The sequence below is a fragment of the Cetorhinus maximus genome, chromosome 1 (genome assembly GCF_964194155.1).
Source record: "Cetorhinus maximus chromosome 1, sCetMax3.hap1.1, whole genome shotgun sequence".
NCBI classification, from domain to species: domain Eukaryota; kingdom Metazoa; phylum Chordata; class Chondrichthyes; order Lamniformes; family Cetorhinidae; genus Cetorhinus; species Cetorhinus maximus.
Window position 1 is genome coordinate 191,625,720 of NC_135879.1, and position 18,072 is coordinate 191,643,791.

At 43.9% G+C, this 18,072-nt stretch overlaps 1 protein-coding gene across 1 annotated transcript in view; it reads right to left on the bottom strand.

The window, feature by feature from the left end:
* Window positions 1-18,072, bottom strand: part of celf4 (CUGBP, Elav-like family member 4) — a 1,291,869-nt gene that overhangs the window by 104,270 nt on the left and 1,169,527 nt on the right. The window lies entirely within an intron of this gene.

Sequence of the window (18,072 nt, forward strand, 5' to 3'; positions counted from 1 at the left end):
AATGAGTGATGCTGAGCCAGAAAATGGATCGAGTGCTCAATCACATGAATTGAGATTAGGGCAGTTCATCCCATCGCAAGGGAGGAGCTAAGCAAATTGGTCTACCACGATGCCTCATCTATGCAGAAGTAACTTGCAAGTTCACATCTCCATCCTCTCCCCCCCATCCACCCCCATATTCTCTTCACAGTCACTCCTCAACTTCAACTGGGACTCAAAGGGAAGGAATAGGCAGAGTTAGAAGCGATGTTATTTTCCACAGAGGGTAAGTAATAGAGTTGGCATCACATGCCGCTTTGCAGCTGCTTACAGAGGCGGATTGGCAGCCCCCTTTCTCAGATGGGGAATGGTGCATTTACACAATAGATCTCAGTTACCAATTAGAATCACACAATGAGACAATTCCTTTAATCTTTAAAAGCTTTTTTCTTGTCACGTGTGGTGTGATCCCTAAAACATGAAGTTTGGCAATCAGAATGGCAGCAATAACATGAATGATGAGCTCAAGTAGCAAAACATGAATGAAATAATTCACAAATACATATGAAAACAGAGAATGGACATAAACCTAAATAATGAGCTTAGAATATGATAGGAGTGTAGCACAACCTTAGCCATCTGATTATCATAACATATCAGTCTTCAAAGTCGCAGTTTAAGAATATCATCTTATCCCCCCTCCGGTTACCCTACAAACTCTGTCACCATCTGCCTGCCATTTCTACTCACAGTTAACAATGAAGCTAGTGGAGCCACATATCATTTTTTTGTAAACAGGAGGAAAATTAAACAACTGTTTTTGGATCCTGTGCACCTGGGACTTGTGCTCCAGTAGTGTCTGGCACTAAAATATAATCACAACTGACCTGTAAAATGGGCCATCCACCTGTCACTGGCACAAGTGAACAGTTTTTGCACCGTCAGTTGTAGCTGAGGTATTTTTCTCTCCCTTTATTAGGAAATTGACCTCGTGGGCATGCAGATTGGCCATGTCAGGTCAAATAAGGGCATGGTTGCAACTTTTCACATTCTCTGACGCTCTGTCAAATTTAAATCTTTTCCTCCCGTTGGACCAGCACCATGAGTTGCAGCAATGATAAGACCATTAAAGAATTAACTTTGCTTCTGAGCAAATTAAAAATAAGATGCAGGAAAGGCAGAAAGAGTTAATAAAACACATTTTAGGCTTCTGGTGTTAGAGATCCACAGTAAATGGGGGGTGAAGCAGAATTTTCTGCAATCTTACCATACTTGCGTATAATTCAAATGGCTGTAAAGTGCAGGAAAGGGAAATACCAATTTACTTTATTTCTTCCCCCACTCCCTTCCCAAAGATGGAACAACCTGCCATACACTGCTTCTCAATCTAACAGTCTGGTCAAGAACCAAATAACAGTATTTCAGTATTGCCAGGCAAATCTGAGTAAATGGCAGCTCTGGGACTAAGACCCTGGACCATCTGGTTGTTGCCTGAAGCAGTGACATTGTGCAGAAATGTAACATTCAGTGTGAAACAGTGAGAACAAATTGTAAGTACACGTGTGGTACATTTGAAATGAGGAGAAAAAGGAATATGTACATCTTTTTAAAAAATAATAAGCCAAAACAGTCCCTTGCAGTCCCCAAAAGGTTAAAATCCCATGTACCTACAATGAAAATCACATTGTTTCACCAGAAGTAGTACCTGAAAAATAAATATTTTATACAGCCCCATGGGGAAGAATATCTCATTTTCGTAGTGTCCCACTCTGGTGGACTAATGACTTTGTTGAGTGAACTTCATAGAGTCAGCTTAATGACCCCATTCATTATGGGCTACAAATGCGTGATCTGAGCAATATTCTTCATTATATTCAGCTTACACTTAGCATTTAAAGAGGGTGAATTAGTTGTCCCTTAGAAGCTGAGAGAAACTAACTGAGGATAACAGATGAGCGAAATATGATTTCCTCAAATTTATGGCTTTTTTAACGCAAGAACTCCAGAATTCTTTATCAAAGGGCGCCGATTATTCAGGGTCTAAGTCTCCACAAATAGTGAAGAAGATACATTACCCAAGCTGAGGTACACCTTTCATGTGAAAATTTAGATGGTATAGAAAAGCTTGGCCATAGTGGTAGCCCTCAAACACTTCCAGCTGCTTAGGGCACATCATCATAAGGTAAACTTTACAAAATTTCCCCCTCTCACTCCCACATCAGCCAGGTGCTATGCCCACCAGAGGCATATCTTTGGAAATCACTGATGCACTCACATGATTTCCCAATATTCACTCCCAGCAGTTGAGGATTTCATAAAATTATCCTTGTTGAAGTAAATATTTTGAGTACCCACCACTTCTGAAGTACCTGAATCACTGCCAGTGTGCATCAGTTGTTGGCACATGCTGGTAGCCAGTGGACCATCTTGGCCCTGACTCCTTCTCATAAAATCTGCCCTCTTATTTCTTTTACTGAAAAACCTTGGAGAAAGACAAGGGCATTTCTGCAACATACCACGAAGGCTAAGAACAGGAGAAAAGGTGAGCTTGATTAACAAGTAATAGTTCGTAATGGATTCACGATGACGTGGAGGCGAGTTGACTACAAAACACCAGGATTAATGATTACTCCGTTTTTGATCTTTCAAACAATAAAGGATGATTGTTTTTTTTTTGTGCTATCTTCATACAGGTTTTAATAGCTTTAAAAAAGATGTAAGGAATTTAAAGGGAGATTTTCTGCTTGAATGCTCCTGGTGCACAATTAAACTCAAGCTGGGAATACACAGTTTTCCGATATGCGCATATGTTGGAAGCACCGAAGTAGAAAATCTCTCCTTTAATGGAAAGTAATGATGGAAAACCAATGGGAAAAATTGGAGTTACTGCTCACGTTTGTCTCACATATTGTTTTTAAATGTATGGTGTTTTATTTTAATGTATCTACAAATATAAATATGCACCCTTGCTATTACCTGAGAGGAACAGATGAACTAGTATGTGTCATAATTCAGGAAATACCTCTGCATCACATTTGCTATGTAGCGTAAGTGTCAGAGAGACTGGATGTATGTTCACTGGGTTAGCACATTGTCTTTTCACTTCAGTGAGTTAGGCTTGAATTCAGCCTGGATTGACGTGATAAGAATCTGCTCTGCCTGTTGGCTTTAAATTAGTTTTGGCAGCCTCAGTCCAGTTCCTAGTGGGCTTGGGCCCACTGCTCAAAACTGGAACTAATTGGCAGTGGGACCAGTAAAGACCCATATTCATACAGGCTGAATAGGCATGGTTGATGTCTTTTGCCAACAGTAACAGCACAAGGACAGGGAATGGATGGGACTTTGAGTTAAGTTCTTATGTCTGTTTTACTGAATTGAAAATATTCATGAGCTTCATTGCTAAACATGACACAATACAGTACACTGAGGCAAAGTGAAAGCATAGACTTCTGTTTTTGTGGTAATCTGAGGTGTAATACACCTTTAAGAGAATGTGAGCAGATTGACCACATGACTGTACGGCCCAATAGCTGTGTAGCATGGGCTACAATGTTAAGGGTTAGCCTAGAGTAGGGTCTGGTTGGAGAAGCGCACGTCATGTTAGTGCTCTGTTGTCTGTGTAAATAAATAGCATGTGCTTCATTTCATATTGGTCTCTGCATCTGCAGTATATTGTTATCGACTCACCGGCCAACAGATAAGTGTGAAACTGGTTCGCAAGCAAAGCGACCCCATAGTAGAACATAACAGTTTTAAAAGAGGATGTTTAAAAAGACATTTAAAAAGACTTTTAAAGGCTTTTATCTTGCCACTATTTCTTCTTTTATCTCATTTTCTCGCCTACTCTTTTTATCCTGACCCTAAACAAAGCAAAAAATAACCTCATGTAATGATGCATTCAGAATGCCAAGTGGGAAATAATGCAGAGAAGAATGATCTGTCTGAGCACTGAAAGGACACGTAAGCAGTTTAGAATTTGATTTCAAAGTGGGAAATGCAAGTCCTGGGAATATCTCCCCACACTTTTCACGGAGCTCCATTTTCAAGCACTACCAGATCAGAGGCAGCACAGATTAGATAGAAGGATGCTCTTGCTATTTAAGTTCCTGTAATTATTCCTTCCATGACATTTAAAAGTTATGGAACTGTATTTAGTAAAGGAATATTGAAGCAGAAAAAGTGCCAAGGTTAATTACAGGATTTGAATAGTTTTTTTTGTTTTTGTTTGATTAAATTACTGTTTTTTAAAAATTATCTGGCACTACTATATGAACATTATTTTTCCAGCCAGTTTGAAAGAAAGCAGAAAGATGAAAACAAACTGCCTCTTCATGTGCCAGTGGACTGGGCTCCTTCATGTGTTTTTCACATTGAAGTACTACACCTAGATAAATACTAACTCCACTTGGAGAGATTTTTACCCCTCTTTGTGACTGACTAATGTATACTATTTTGAAGTGGTGTCTGAGCTGCATGTTGAACCTTTTAATGTGCTGTAGATGTAACATCTTACCAAGGCTCACATGCATTTCTGAGTGCCAAGCACTACTAAGTAGTGCCACTTATTCTGCACCACTTCAAATGGATGAAATCAGCACCACAGTTCAAATTTGTCAAGTGTACATTGATGAGTTTTCTACATGCACCCACACGTACACACATACACACACACATATAAGCAGGAGGGTCATGTTGACTTTGTGCAATAACTAGTCAGCAGCCCGTGTTAAATTTCTCCTGATTTTTATTTCCACTGAAGTCAATGGGAAAGATGTAAAACAGGCTGTCAATTCACTGTTACCCATTTATGCTACCATAAGACCATAAGACATAGGAGCAGAAATTAGGCCATTCAGCCCATCGAGTCTGCTCCGCTATTCAATCACGGCTGATAAGTTTCTCAACCCCATTCCCCCGCCTTCTCCCCGTAGCCTTTGAACGTTATTTTAATGTTACGAATTTTAATGTTATGCTGTAACCTACGGCATAACATTAAAATTAACCCCACAGTTTGTGTAGAAATTGACCTTGATCAATTTCCCTGGTGTGCAGGATAGGGTCCTGAATGACCCTGGAGTTTCTAGGAAGGGACATTACTGCAAGGAACTTGGGAGAAAAATCATAAATGCAAAAAAACCAAACATCGGAGATGGCAGGTGGCTGTTTGACTGACAATAAAAAAATGTTTGCTTACCCATTGGCTTGGGAATGCGAGAATGACTGATTTTGGTGACCAATGGCTGGGGTGAGGTGAAAATGACTGTCCCTGACTTCAAGGCACCATCCAACCGAGTGTCGCATCAAGGAACTCTAGTGAAATTAAAGTCAATGGGAATCAGTGGGGACACTCTCTGGAGTCATACCTAGCTCAAAGGAAGATGGTTGTGGTTGTTGAAGGTCAGTCAACTGAGCCCCAGATCATCACTGCAGGAGTTCCTCAAGGTAGTGTCCTAGGACCAACTATCTTCGGCTTCTTCATCAATGACCTTCCTTTCATCATAAAGTCAAAAAGGGGGATGTTCACTGATGACCGCACAGTGTTCAGTGCCATTTGCAACTTGTAGGTAATGAAGCAGTCTGCCCTGCATGCAGCAAAACCTGGACAGGCTTGGGTTTTTTATTCATTCACGGGATGTGGGCGTCGCTGGCGAGCCCAGCATTTATTGCCAATCCCGACTTGCCCTTGAGAAGGTGGTGGTGAACTGCCTCCTTGAATAGCAGCAGTCCATGTGGTGTAGGTACACCCACAGTGCTGTTAAGAAGGGAGTTCCAGGATTTTGACCCAGCGACAGTGAAGGAATGGTGATATATTTCCAAATCAGGATGGTGAGTGACTTGGAGGCGAACTTTCAGGTAGTGGTGTTCCCTTCTATCTGCTGCCCTTGTCCTTCTAGATGGCAGTGGTCGTGGGTTTGGAAGGTGCTGTTGAAGGAGCCTTAGTGAATTCCTGCAGTGCATATTGTAGATGGTACACACTGCTGCTACTGTATGTCAGTGGTGGAGGGAGTGAATGTTTGTGGATGTGGTGCCAATCAAGCGGGCTGCTTTGTCCTGGATAGTGTCAAGCTTCTTGAGTGTTGTGACAGCTGCAATCATCCAGGTAAGTGGGGAGCATTCCATCACACTCCTGACTTGTGCTTTGTAGATGGTGGACAGACTTTGGGGGGGTCAGGAGGTGAGTTACTCATCGCATGATTCCTAGCCTCTGACCTGCTCTTAAAGACACAGTATTTGTATGGCTAGCCCAGTTCAGTTTCTGGTCAATGGTAACCCACAGGATGTTGACAGTGGGGGTATTCAGTGATGGTAATGCCATTGAACATCAAGGGGTGATGGTTGGATTCTCTCTTGTTGGAGATGGTCATTGCCTGACACTTGTGTGGCATGAATGTTTCTTTCCACTTGTCAGCCCAAGCCTAGGTATTGTTCAGGTCCTGCTGCATTTGGACATGGACTGCTTGATAAGTGACAAGAAATATTCTGGCATACTCCAACAACTAACTACCTTCCCTTGACACTTAATTGCATTAGCATCATTGAAACCCCCACCCACAACATCCTGGGAGTCACCATTGACCAGAAACTTAACTGGACCAACCACATAAATACTGTGGCTACAAGAATGGACCAGAGACTGTATCCTGCTGTGAGCAGCTCACCACCTGTCTCCCTAGGTATTCATAAGGCACTACTCAGACCTGTAATGGAATAATCCCCACTCGCTTGAATGCATACAACTCCAACAACACTCAAAAAGCTCAACACCGTCCAGGGCAAAGCTTGATCAGCACCCCTTCCACAAACATTCACTCCTTCCACCACCGATGAACAGTAGCAGCATCTACAAGATTCACTGCAGAAACTCACCAAGTCTTCTTAGACAGCACCTTCCAAACCCACGAGCACTATCATCTAGAAGGACAGGGTAGCAGAAACATGGCAATACCACCTCCTGGAAGTTCCCCTCCAAGACACTCACGATCCTGACTTGGAAATATATTGTTGTTCCTTCACTGTCACTGGGTCAAGATCCAGGAAATCTCTTCCTAACAGCACTGTGTGTGTACATACACCACATGGTTGCAGCAGCTGAGGAAGGTGGCTCAAGGGTAATTAAGGATGGGCAATAAATGCTGGCCTTGTCAGTGATGCTCTCATCTCATGAAAATAAAAACTAAATGCTTGAAGGGGCAGGGTGGTTGAAGGTGCAAGGTCATGTGATGACTAAAATACATCAAATCGTGGAGAGGCAGTAGCACAGTGGTATTGTCACTGATATACCAGAGACCCAGGGTAATGTTCTGGGGACCTGGGTTTGAATCCCACCAGGGCAGATGGTGAAATTTGAATTCAATAAAAATCTGGAATTAAATGTTTGATAATGACCATGAAACCATTTAGTCCTTTAGAGAAGGAAATCTGGCCTACATGTGACTCTTAAATGCCCTTTAAACAAGGGCTAGCTAGTGACATATCCCAGGAATGAATCAAGAAAAGAAGTTAGCAAACCTAGTTACTGTTAGGATCCCTGCCATGAGAAGCTGATGCTGAAGAGGAATGTTGTAGAGGAGCTACTGCTACATCACCTGAAGAGGTGGGACCATTAATATATCAACTGAATGCACAGGAAGAATTTTAAGCCTTGGAACAGATCAACATTTATAGGATAGGGGCTCATTAGGAGGCTTTTTTTTCTCTAAAAGGACCACATATAGTTCATCCAAAGCTGCCCCAGGGACTGCTGCCAACCAAAGGAACTGACAGGAGTCAGTTTTGCCATTCTGTGAAATCATGACTGACCTGTGAACTAACTTCACATAAAAACCCATGAAAACCACCTTATCAGGGGCAATTAGGGATGGGCAATAAATACTGGCCTAGCCAGCGATGCCCATATCCCTTTAATGAATAAAAAATAAAGAATAATACCTAATTGCCCTTTGAACTGAGTGGATTGTTCAGCCATTTCAGAGGGCAGTTAAGAGTCAACCACATTGCTCTGGGTTTGGAGTCATATATAGGCCAGACCAGGTAAGGACAGCAGATTTCCCCCCTTAAGGAGATTAGTGAATCAGATGGGACTTTTTACCCTATATCCTTTTATACTATTGGTTAACAAAAATCTATCAAACTTTGATTTATTAACAATTGAGCTGACAACAATTGCCATTTGCAGAAGGGAGTTTCAACTTCTACCACCCTTTGTGTGTTGAAGTTTTTCCTAATTTCACTCCTAAAGTCTGGCTCTAATTTTTAGACGATGCCACCTAACCCAAACTTCCCAACTGGGGAAAATAGTTTCTCTCTATTCACTCTGTCTGTCCCCCTTAATATCTTGAAAATTTTGATCAAATCACCCCATAATCTTCTAAATTCCAGGGAATACAACCTTTGTTCGTGCAATCTCTTGTTGTAATTTAACCCTTTGAGTCTGGGAACATTCTAGTAAATCTAAGCTGCATTTCCTCCAAGGCCAATATATTCTTCCTTAGCTGTGTTGCCAAGAGTGTTGACAATACTCCAGGTGTGGTCTGACCGGGGCTTTGCATGGCTGAAGTATAACTTCTACCGCCTTACATTCTTTTTTTTCTTTATTCTTTTGCGGGATGTGAACATTACTGACAAGGCCAGCATTTGTTTTGTGATGGAATAACCCCCACTTGCTGGATGAGTGCAGCTCCAACAACAGATAAATACGGTGGCTACAAGAGCAGGTCAGAGGCTAGGAATCCTGCGGCGCGTAACTCACCTCCTGACCCCCCAAAGACTGTCCACCATCTACAAGGCACAACTCAGGAGTGTGATGGAATAACTTCCACTTGCAGCTCCAAAAACACTCCAGAAGCTTGACACCATCCAGGGCAAAGCAGCCCACTTGATCGGCACCACATCCACAAACATTCACTCCCTCCACCACCGGTGCACAGTAGCAGCAGCGTCTACCATCTGCAAGATGCACTGCGGAAACTCACCAAGGCTCCTTAGGCAGCACCTTCCAACCCACAACCACAACCATAACCATCTAGAAGGACAAGGGCAGCAGACATGGGAACACCACCACCTGCAAGTTCCCCTCACAAGCCACTCACCATCCTAAATGGGAAATATATCATCGTTCCTTCACTGTCACTGGGTCAAAATCCTGGAGCTCACTCCCTAACAGCACTGTGGGTGTACCTACACCACATGGACTACAGCGGTTCAAGAAGGCAGCTCACCACCACCTTCTCAAGGGCAATTAGGGATGGGCAATAAATGCTGGCGCAGCCAGCAAAGTCCACATCCCTTTAATGAATAATAAAAAAAGAATAATACCTAATTGCCCCTTGAACTGAGTGGCTTGTTCAGCCATTTCAGAGGGCAGCTAAGAGTCCACCGCATTGCTATGGGTTTGGAGTCATATATAGGCCTGACCAGGTAAAGACAGCAGATTTCCCCCCTAAAGGAGATTAGTGAATCAGATGGGTTTTTACCAACAATTGATGATGGTTTCAGGGTGACCAATACTGAGACATGCTTTCAATTCCAGATTTATTAACAGAATTTAAATTCCCCCCTGCAGTATTAGGATTTGAACCCATGTTCCCAGATCATTAGCCTGGACCTCTGGATTACTAGTCCAGTGGCATTACCACTATGCCCGCATTAGGAAAAGTGGTGCATTGATAACATCATGTTCTAATCCTGCTTTTAACTGCAAGGATGATTTCCCTTATTGTATCCTGTAGAGAATCAGATGACAGTGTCAATCTGTAGTGATGTCCTCACAGCAGTTATCAACGCTTATCAACCAGTCATTCAGCCACGCTTTTAACTGTCATTAGCACTATTTTCATTTTATTGAGGAACTGTAACTCATTGTATAAACTATAGACAGCAAAGATCAAGCAAAGCTTGCAATTTAATCCCAGGGTTCAAAAGGCACTAGAGCTTTGCTCTGTGATCCCATCTGAATCCCAAAATTTAATTCAAAAGCCACAGTACTCACCGTCAATCATCATTCTATGTAATATGGCCCCAGATCATTTTCAACAGAGACCTCAGGCTCCACACCATTGGTCTGAGACCAATAATAGTTGAACGCAAAGTGTAGCCGGCAAGATTGGACTTATTTTGTAGGGTTCACCTGGCTGTAATTTGCACACTGCTTGTCAGTCGAGAGCTCTATGCCTGTTGTTAACAGAAGCAGAACTCTGCTTCTCCAGTGTCTGTTTTTTAATATCTGAAGCACACATGAGTGTCAGTGTATTCAGATGGGATATGTGAGGAGACAGTGCCCAATTTCTCTTAACACGATGGAGCCCCAATAATAAGGGGGAATTTTCCCAGGCAAGGAGAGGCAGGTTTGGGTGTGAGTAGGGAGTGAAGTCCCCCAAGCGTGACGTTGGGTCGGGAGCCCAACATCATCCTGCCCTCTCCTGGGTTCACTAGGGTGGCATTGAAGGTGAGAGCGACGCCCTCGTGCAGCTGTCGGGTGAGTCATTAAAATCATTATGAGCTATTTTCATTCTCAATTCTGGCTTTAACAGCCAGGGACCTTTTCCTGAATTGTCAACAACTTGCCAGAGTTACTGAGGTGAGTGCACAGCAGGAAGAGCTTCTTCAGTGAACCTGACAAGCTGGGAAGGCTTTGATCATTTACACTGAAGAGCTCCAGCCACAACCACTGCGAGGCTGCTGTCTCATTTCTGTACTCAGTTTGTGCTTTCACTGCTTGACAAGGGATTGCCAACTTCTTGGAAGGCAGTTCACCGGTCTAACACTTCACTCACCTTCGGCTGCCAGCTTTCACCACAGCATGAGAGCAGATTATACAGCTCCAACCTCCACCTCTGCTGAGGGGGAAGACAAGAAGTAACACCAAAACCACCAGTAACTGCATCTGCCTTCTCCTGAGCCACATGCCCCTCCACAGGGCAGAGTGGGGTGGACACAGAGCTCTAGCTGGAAGGAGATGAGATTCCCAACAGAGTTTATAGGCAGAGGATTAGCTCTCCTGACATGTCTGAGTACTGGTGCATCAGGAGGCTCAGCCTTTCCTGGCAATTCACCACTGGCATCTGCAGCCTCCTAGAACAAGACCTCCTTCCCAGAGGAGCAGGTGGGCACACATTCCCACGGATCAACAAGGTGTTTGTCACTGGTGGACCACGTCCCCTGGATCTCTGCCTTTCACCAGTTAATGTGCTGTTTTCTCCTGCAAAAGGAAAAAGCAGAGAGTTATGAGTGTTAGTAATGGATTGTGTGCGAAGCAGGGAAGGACAACATTTTTGGAGGGTGACTGTGAAGTGAGGACTGTAAAAGGGATGAGTGTCAGTCTATTCAGATGGGATATGTGAGGAGATGCCTGGAGAGAGAGGAATGAGTGGAGCTGTAAGGTGTGTTGTTCTGAGGAGTGCTGTGCAGGACAATGTTGGTAAGGCCAGTGTTGGGCTTGGCACCTGAACGTGTTATGCCACTCACCATTCCTATTCTCTGGAAGACCTGGATCCTGTTGGTGCACTGTCTCCAACTTGGACGGATCACATGCCTGCTGCTGCTGACTTCTTCAGCCACTTCCATCCACACCTGTTTGGTGGGAGAGCCCATCCTCTTCTCCAATTCTTGGGAAATATTGCCTCTCTGCAGCCCTCACATCTCACAGCAGGACCTCCAGGTGAGAGTGCGGGACCCTGGGAGCAGCCTTTCCAATCCTGTGTTTGAGCCATTGTCACCCTGCCAGGTCCCTGCAATTGGAAATCCTTCCTTTGACAGATCCAGCACTTCATCTCATCTGTCCTCTCTGATTGGCCAGGGAACCATTAGGTGGCATCTGCAGCCTCCTAGAACAAGACCTCCTTCCCAGATGAGCAGGTGGGCATACATTCCCATGGATCGACAAGGTGTTTGTCACTGGTGGCCTGCTACTTAATCAACTAGGTTCCCAACCCACGAATGGTCCCACCATTTCAGCGGAGACTAAGTTCAGAAAATTCTGCCCCAAGATTCTGAAGAAATCAATGGATCATCTTAGCACTTTTTAAACCTGGCTTCACGCTGAACTGCAACGGCGTGAGATGACCTTGACAAGGTGGTCTCTGAATGCTTGCCATCTGGGAGTCAAATCAGGATATGACCCCCAAGATAGATGCCAACACTACCCACTTCATATCAATGCAAAAAATGGCAGTAATATAACTTACAACAGTAAAAATAACCTTTCACTCAATTTGTGACATATACGGCTGCTGATTTGGTTATAGAAGTTAGGAATATATTTCCATTTAAAAAGTTTTTTATTAAATGCATACCCTGCCTTTATAGAACAATATAATGTATCAAAAGGCACACTGACACCTGTTCTCTCCTATTTTGCTCAAGACTTTCCATAGCACCACTAGGGAGTAGCAAAATTAAAATTTTCTGTGAAGTAATTAAGCACATTTCTACTCTATTCTATTCTATTTTCTATCCTAAAGGATCTGATAACTGGATGCTAGGATTGGGCAGAGTCAACATGGATTTATGAAAGGGATATCAAATATGATAAACCCGTTAGAATTTTTTGAGGATGTAACTAGCAGAGTAGATAAGGGGGAACCAGTGGATGTGGTGTATTTGGATTTTCAGAAGACTTTCGATAAGGTCCCAGATAGGAAGCTTGTAAACAAAATTAGAACACATGGGATTGGGGGTAATATACTGACATGGATTGAGAATTGGTTAATGGACAGAAACAGAGTAGGAATAAATGGGTCATTCTCAGGTTGACAGGCTTTGACTAGTGGGGTGCTGTAAGGATCAATGCTTGGGACCCAGCTACTCATAATCTTCATCAATGAGTTGGATGTAGGGAATAATATTTCCAAGTTCACTGACGAGACAAAACTAGGTGGAAATGCGAGTTGTGAGGAGAATGTAAATAAGTTTCAAAGAGATTTAGACAGGCTAAGCGAGTGGGCAAGAAAATGGCAGATGGAATATAATGTGGAAAAATGTGAAGATAGGAAAAACAGAAATGCAGAGTATTTCTTAAATGTTGAGAGATTGCGAAGTGTTGATGTCCAAAGGAGCCTAGGCGTCCTCGCTCATAAGTCACTGAAAGCTAACATGCAGGTGCAGCAGGCAATTAGGAAGGCAAATAGTATGTTGGCCTTTATTGCAAGAGCATTCGAGTACAGGAGTAAAGAAGCCTTGCTGCAACTGTATAGAGCCTTGGTTAGACTGCACCTGCAGAATTGTGCGTAGTTTTGGTCTCCTTACCTAGGGGAAGATATATTTGCCATAGAGGGAGTGCGATGAAGGTTCACCAGACTGATCCCTGGGATGGCGGGATTGTTCTGAGGAGAGAATGAGGCCTATATTCTCTAGATTTTAGAAGAATGAGAGGTAGTCTCATTGAAGCATACAAAATTCTTACAGGGCTCGACAAGGTTGATGCAGAAAGGTTGTTTCCCCAGGCTGGGAGATCTAGAACCAGGGGACACAACCTCAGAATAAGGGACAGGCCATATAGAACTGAGATAAGAAGGAATTTCTCCAATTAGAGGGTGGTGGATCTTTGGAATTCTCTAACCAGAGGGCTATAGGGGCTCAGACATTGAGTATGTTCAAGACAGAGATCGATAGATTTCTAGATATTAAAGATGTCAAGAGATATGAGGATAGTGTGAGAAAATGGTGTTGAGGTAGAAGATCACTGATGACCTAGTTGAATGGTGGAGCAGGCTCAAGGGGCCGACTGGCCTACTCCTGCTCCCATTTCCTATGTTACTATTCTAAGTCCAAACTGCGGCCCTTCTTTGCTTCATCACCTTTCCCTTCTTCCTATAATCCAAAGGTCTATAATATTCAAGCTCAGTAGCACCTTATATTTACTTCCTGATTTATCTCATCTCTTTTACTTCTTTCAATCTTACTGATATCTTGGTCCATAGCCTAAACTTATTAACTAAAATTAAGATTCCACACAAATTACAGCAGTAGCTTGAAATGTTAATCTTTGAATTTTGTGCAAGTTATAATCCAATGTTCCAGGATTTGTATTATTTCTTTTTAAAATGTCTATCTGTCTTTTTAGCCGCTTTCAAATGAATAACAATTTGTCCCTCAAATTTTGTGACCGGAATTATGCTTCATGTTCTATGTCTCTCAGTGATACCGGATGGCAATCTTTAAAGATTTTTGTTAATGAATCAGTTCGTCGCCTTCTCATTTTTGTTATTACTTGATTGCTTTTCCCTGCTTGCTCAGTAAGCCATAGCCAGCTAAAGGGGTGAACAAGCAGTCTGCTAGACAGCCTCTGCTAATGACGTATTCAACCCAGCAATAGGAGGTGCTTGTATTTTTTTACTTCAAGGGGAGAAGGTTAGATTCTCTCTTATTGGAGATGGTCATTTTCTGGCATCTGTGAATGTGTACACTGGCCTACCAATTTACCTTGGAATGACACTTTCCATATTTGTGCTTCTAATATGTTCTCCTTTTCCCTCAACCAAGGATTGCCCTCCCATGATTGACAGGATCCTCAACTGTGTCCATTCCAACTCCGGCACTTCTGCTCTTATCCCTTCCCCTCCCTTCCAGAATCACAATAGGGTTTCCCTTGTCCTCACCTTCTACTCCAACAGCCTCTACATTCAATATATCATCCTCTGACATTTTCACTGCCTCCAGCGAGATCCACCATCAAACACATCTTCCCTCCCCCTCTCCTTTCAGCATTCTGAAGGGACTGTTCCCTCCACAACACCCTGGTCCACTCCTTTAACACCCCCAACACCCTTCCCATGAGCCCTTTCCATGCAAGCACAGGAGATGCAACACCTGCTCTTTTACCTCCTTCCGCTCACTATGCAGGGCCTTAAACATTCCTTCCAGGTGGTTTACTTGCAAGCAATTTACTTGTACTTCTTTCAATTTAGTAATTAATGCTCACAATACAGTCTTCTCTAGAATAGGGAGACTAAATGCAGACTGGGTGGCTGATTTGTGGAACACCTCAGTCTGCAAGTGTGACCCCAAGCTTTTGATTACCTGTAATTTTAATTCTCCAATTTTCTCACACTCTGGCCTCTCTGTTCTTAGACCCTTGCAGTGTTCAAATGAAACTCAATGTAAGCTCAAAGACCAGCATGCCATTTTTTGATTAGGCACTTGACAGTCTTCTGGACTCAACATAGAGTTCAACAATTTCAGATCATAACCTCTGCCCTCATTTTTTCAGATGGCAGCTCTTGGCTCTGATGCTGCTGTCCCCACTTAAACCTCTTCCACTCCCATCGTTTTGTTTTCTTGTCCCATGAACATCTCCTTTTGCCTTGCACCATCATCTCTTTTATCATTTAATCATTGCTCTCTTCCACCCTATCACAAGCCTACTCCTTTATTCTTTCCCCATCTCCCCCCTTTCCCTGCCTCCGTACTTGCTTAATGCCCGTAACATCTCTCACCTTCTCCAGTCCTGACAAAAAGAAACATTGGCCAGGATCTTTGGGTTAGCGAGTGGGGGCGGGCCCCACTCGCCGACACGTAAAATGACGAGCGGTGATGTCGGGCGTGCGTCCCGATGTCACCGCGCGTCATTCAGGCCTTGAATTCAGTGGGCGTGCACTGGAGTCAGCTGCGCGCCTGTCAAACTGTCAAAGACCTATTAAGGCTGTTTAAATAGTAATTAAACTGATTAACTGAGCTGCACATCCAACCTTAAGGTTGGCAGGCAGGCCAAGAGCCCAGACAGCCTTCGCATTTATCATGAAACCTCATCCACAGGTGGGACGAGGCTTCATGGAGGTTTTTAAAGTTTAACAAAAATTTTTAATAAAATTCATTGACATGTCCCAGCTCATGTGACACTGTCACATGAGGGGACATGTCTTAAAAATTTTTTTTTTTCTTTATTAACATTTTCAAAAATCAAACTAATCTCCCTGAGGCAGATTTCTGCGTTCCTTCACGCGCATGTGCGAAAATGCGCAGGCCCCGACTCAGCCTACTCCCCCCGTCCACACAGGGAGCGCTCAGTGCTTCCGGGTGCGCGTCATGCTGGGCGGGCCTTAATTGGCCTGCCCACTTAAAATGGCGGCGCGTAGCTGATCGCGGGCAGTGATTGGCTATGCGCCTGCCCGTGCCCGCTCCCGTCCAACCCCCACAACGAGGAGAAAATTCTCCCCATTAACTCTGTTTTTAGCTCTCTGACCTGCTGAGTATTTCCAGCATTTTCTGTTTACCATTGCGAGAAAGCAACTTGAATCTTCCAGGTGCCTCTCTCTCCGACAGGATAAGAACTTATTATGTTGCGAATTATGAATATAAACCAGTGTAAGGCAAAATATGTTGACAAAACCATGAATTTGATTTCCTATTGGTGTTAAATTATTTTATAAACATGCTATTTAGAATTTATTCGCTGATTAAAATGCTGACCAAGGAGGAACAACCCTTATTGTCTAATGTTTCCTTCATTATCCTATTATTTAATTGAGTGAGAGAAATAGCTTGGTGCCAAATTGGCCATAAATGTCAACAATTCCGTGCTATGAGCTTGCATTCATTAAGAACTGGTTTCAGGCTGCCCAAGCCCTTTTCATGGAAAACTGTAACCATTAGTAGAGATAGGAGACATTCCACTTCTCAATTTAGATGGGATTTGACACTAGGTTTTGGAGGGAAAGGGTAGTGTGCAAGCTGTCCCCTCACCCTATGCACGACAAAGCAATTTCCAAGATAGTGCCCACAATAATGTGCTATTAATACCACACTGTGATATCGGGCCTGAACTTCCTCAGAGTGGCAATCAGCGTCAGATTGCCACTCCGTGCCCAATTATTTACATTAATTTTTCTCAATCCTATTTTGCCCAACCTTCCAACTCCGGCTGGCTGAGGTCCAGGCAGTGCAGTGCGACCCCAGGGCTATTGAAATTTAAGGGTCCTTGCTAGGCTAGGGAGAAGGTAAGTGGATAGGATTTGAGGGGTGGGAGGGGGGGGGGATCGTAAGTCTGGGAGCTGGAGTTCCGGGGGGCAGGAGGTCAGGCCTCAGATCGGGTTGGGCCGGGCCTGGGGGACAGTGGGGGGAGGGTCTTAGGCATGACAGAGGGATGGGTCGAGCCTTGGGTTGGGTCAGGCCGGGGTTGGGCGTTGAGGGGAGGGTGTCGGTCCTTTGGTTGGTGGGGGGTGGTTTTGGGCCTTGGGTTGGATCGGGTCAGGACTGGGTGGGGAGTGAGAGTTGGGCCTGGTGGCGGGGTTGGGGGATGGGGGGGGGGAGTCCCCATGGGGTGGGAGGAGTCCCATGAGGGGTGAGTAGTTGAGGAGTGGGGGGAGTCCCCTGGGGTTTGGGACATTGTGGGGGGAGTCCCGTGGGGGTCTGTTTGAGTCTGTGTAATAGTTACCCAGAAGTTAAAAGTGGTTTTAATCCTTCTAACTTTTTCTGGGTAACTATAGGTGTAACCCAGTGGGAACCACCTGAAGTTTGAGATTTAAGTCACATTTTCAGATGGTTTTCAGTGCAGGGCAATTGCGCAGGGGAAGTTTGCACTTCTGGGCAATTGCCATGCAAACCCTTACCTGGGAACTTCGAAGAGGATTCCCCAATGCGTCTTTGGGTAACCCCCACAATACGATGCTGGGGAGCTCGGCAGTTATGGCCCATTGTTTTCCAAAATTAATGAAGGTGCTGAGACAAACAGTTGAAAGATGTTAGCCGTGATTCAGGGGTAGCACTCTTGCAGAGTTAGAAAGTTGTGGGTTCCAGTGCCACTCCAGAGCCTTGAGTATATAATCTAGGCTGACATTTCAGTGCAGTACTGAGGGAGTGCTGCACTGCCTAAGGTACGGCCTTTCAGATGAGATATTAAGTTGAGGCTCCATTTACCCTCTCAGGTGAACATAAAAGATCCCATGGCACTATTTGTCAAATAGCAGAGTTGTTCTCCCCAGTGTCCTGGCAAGCTTTTATCCCTCACAAACATGTATAAAACAGGCAATCTGGTCATCATGCCTATGGGACCTTGCTGTGCATAAATTGACTGCAGCATTTTCGATATTGCAACAGTGACTACATTTCAAAAAATACTTAATTGGCTGTACAGTGCTTTAGGATGTGCTGAGGCTGTGA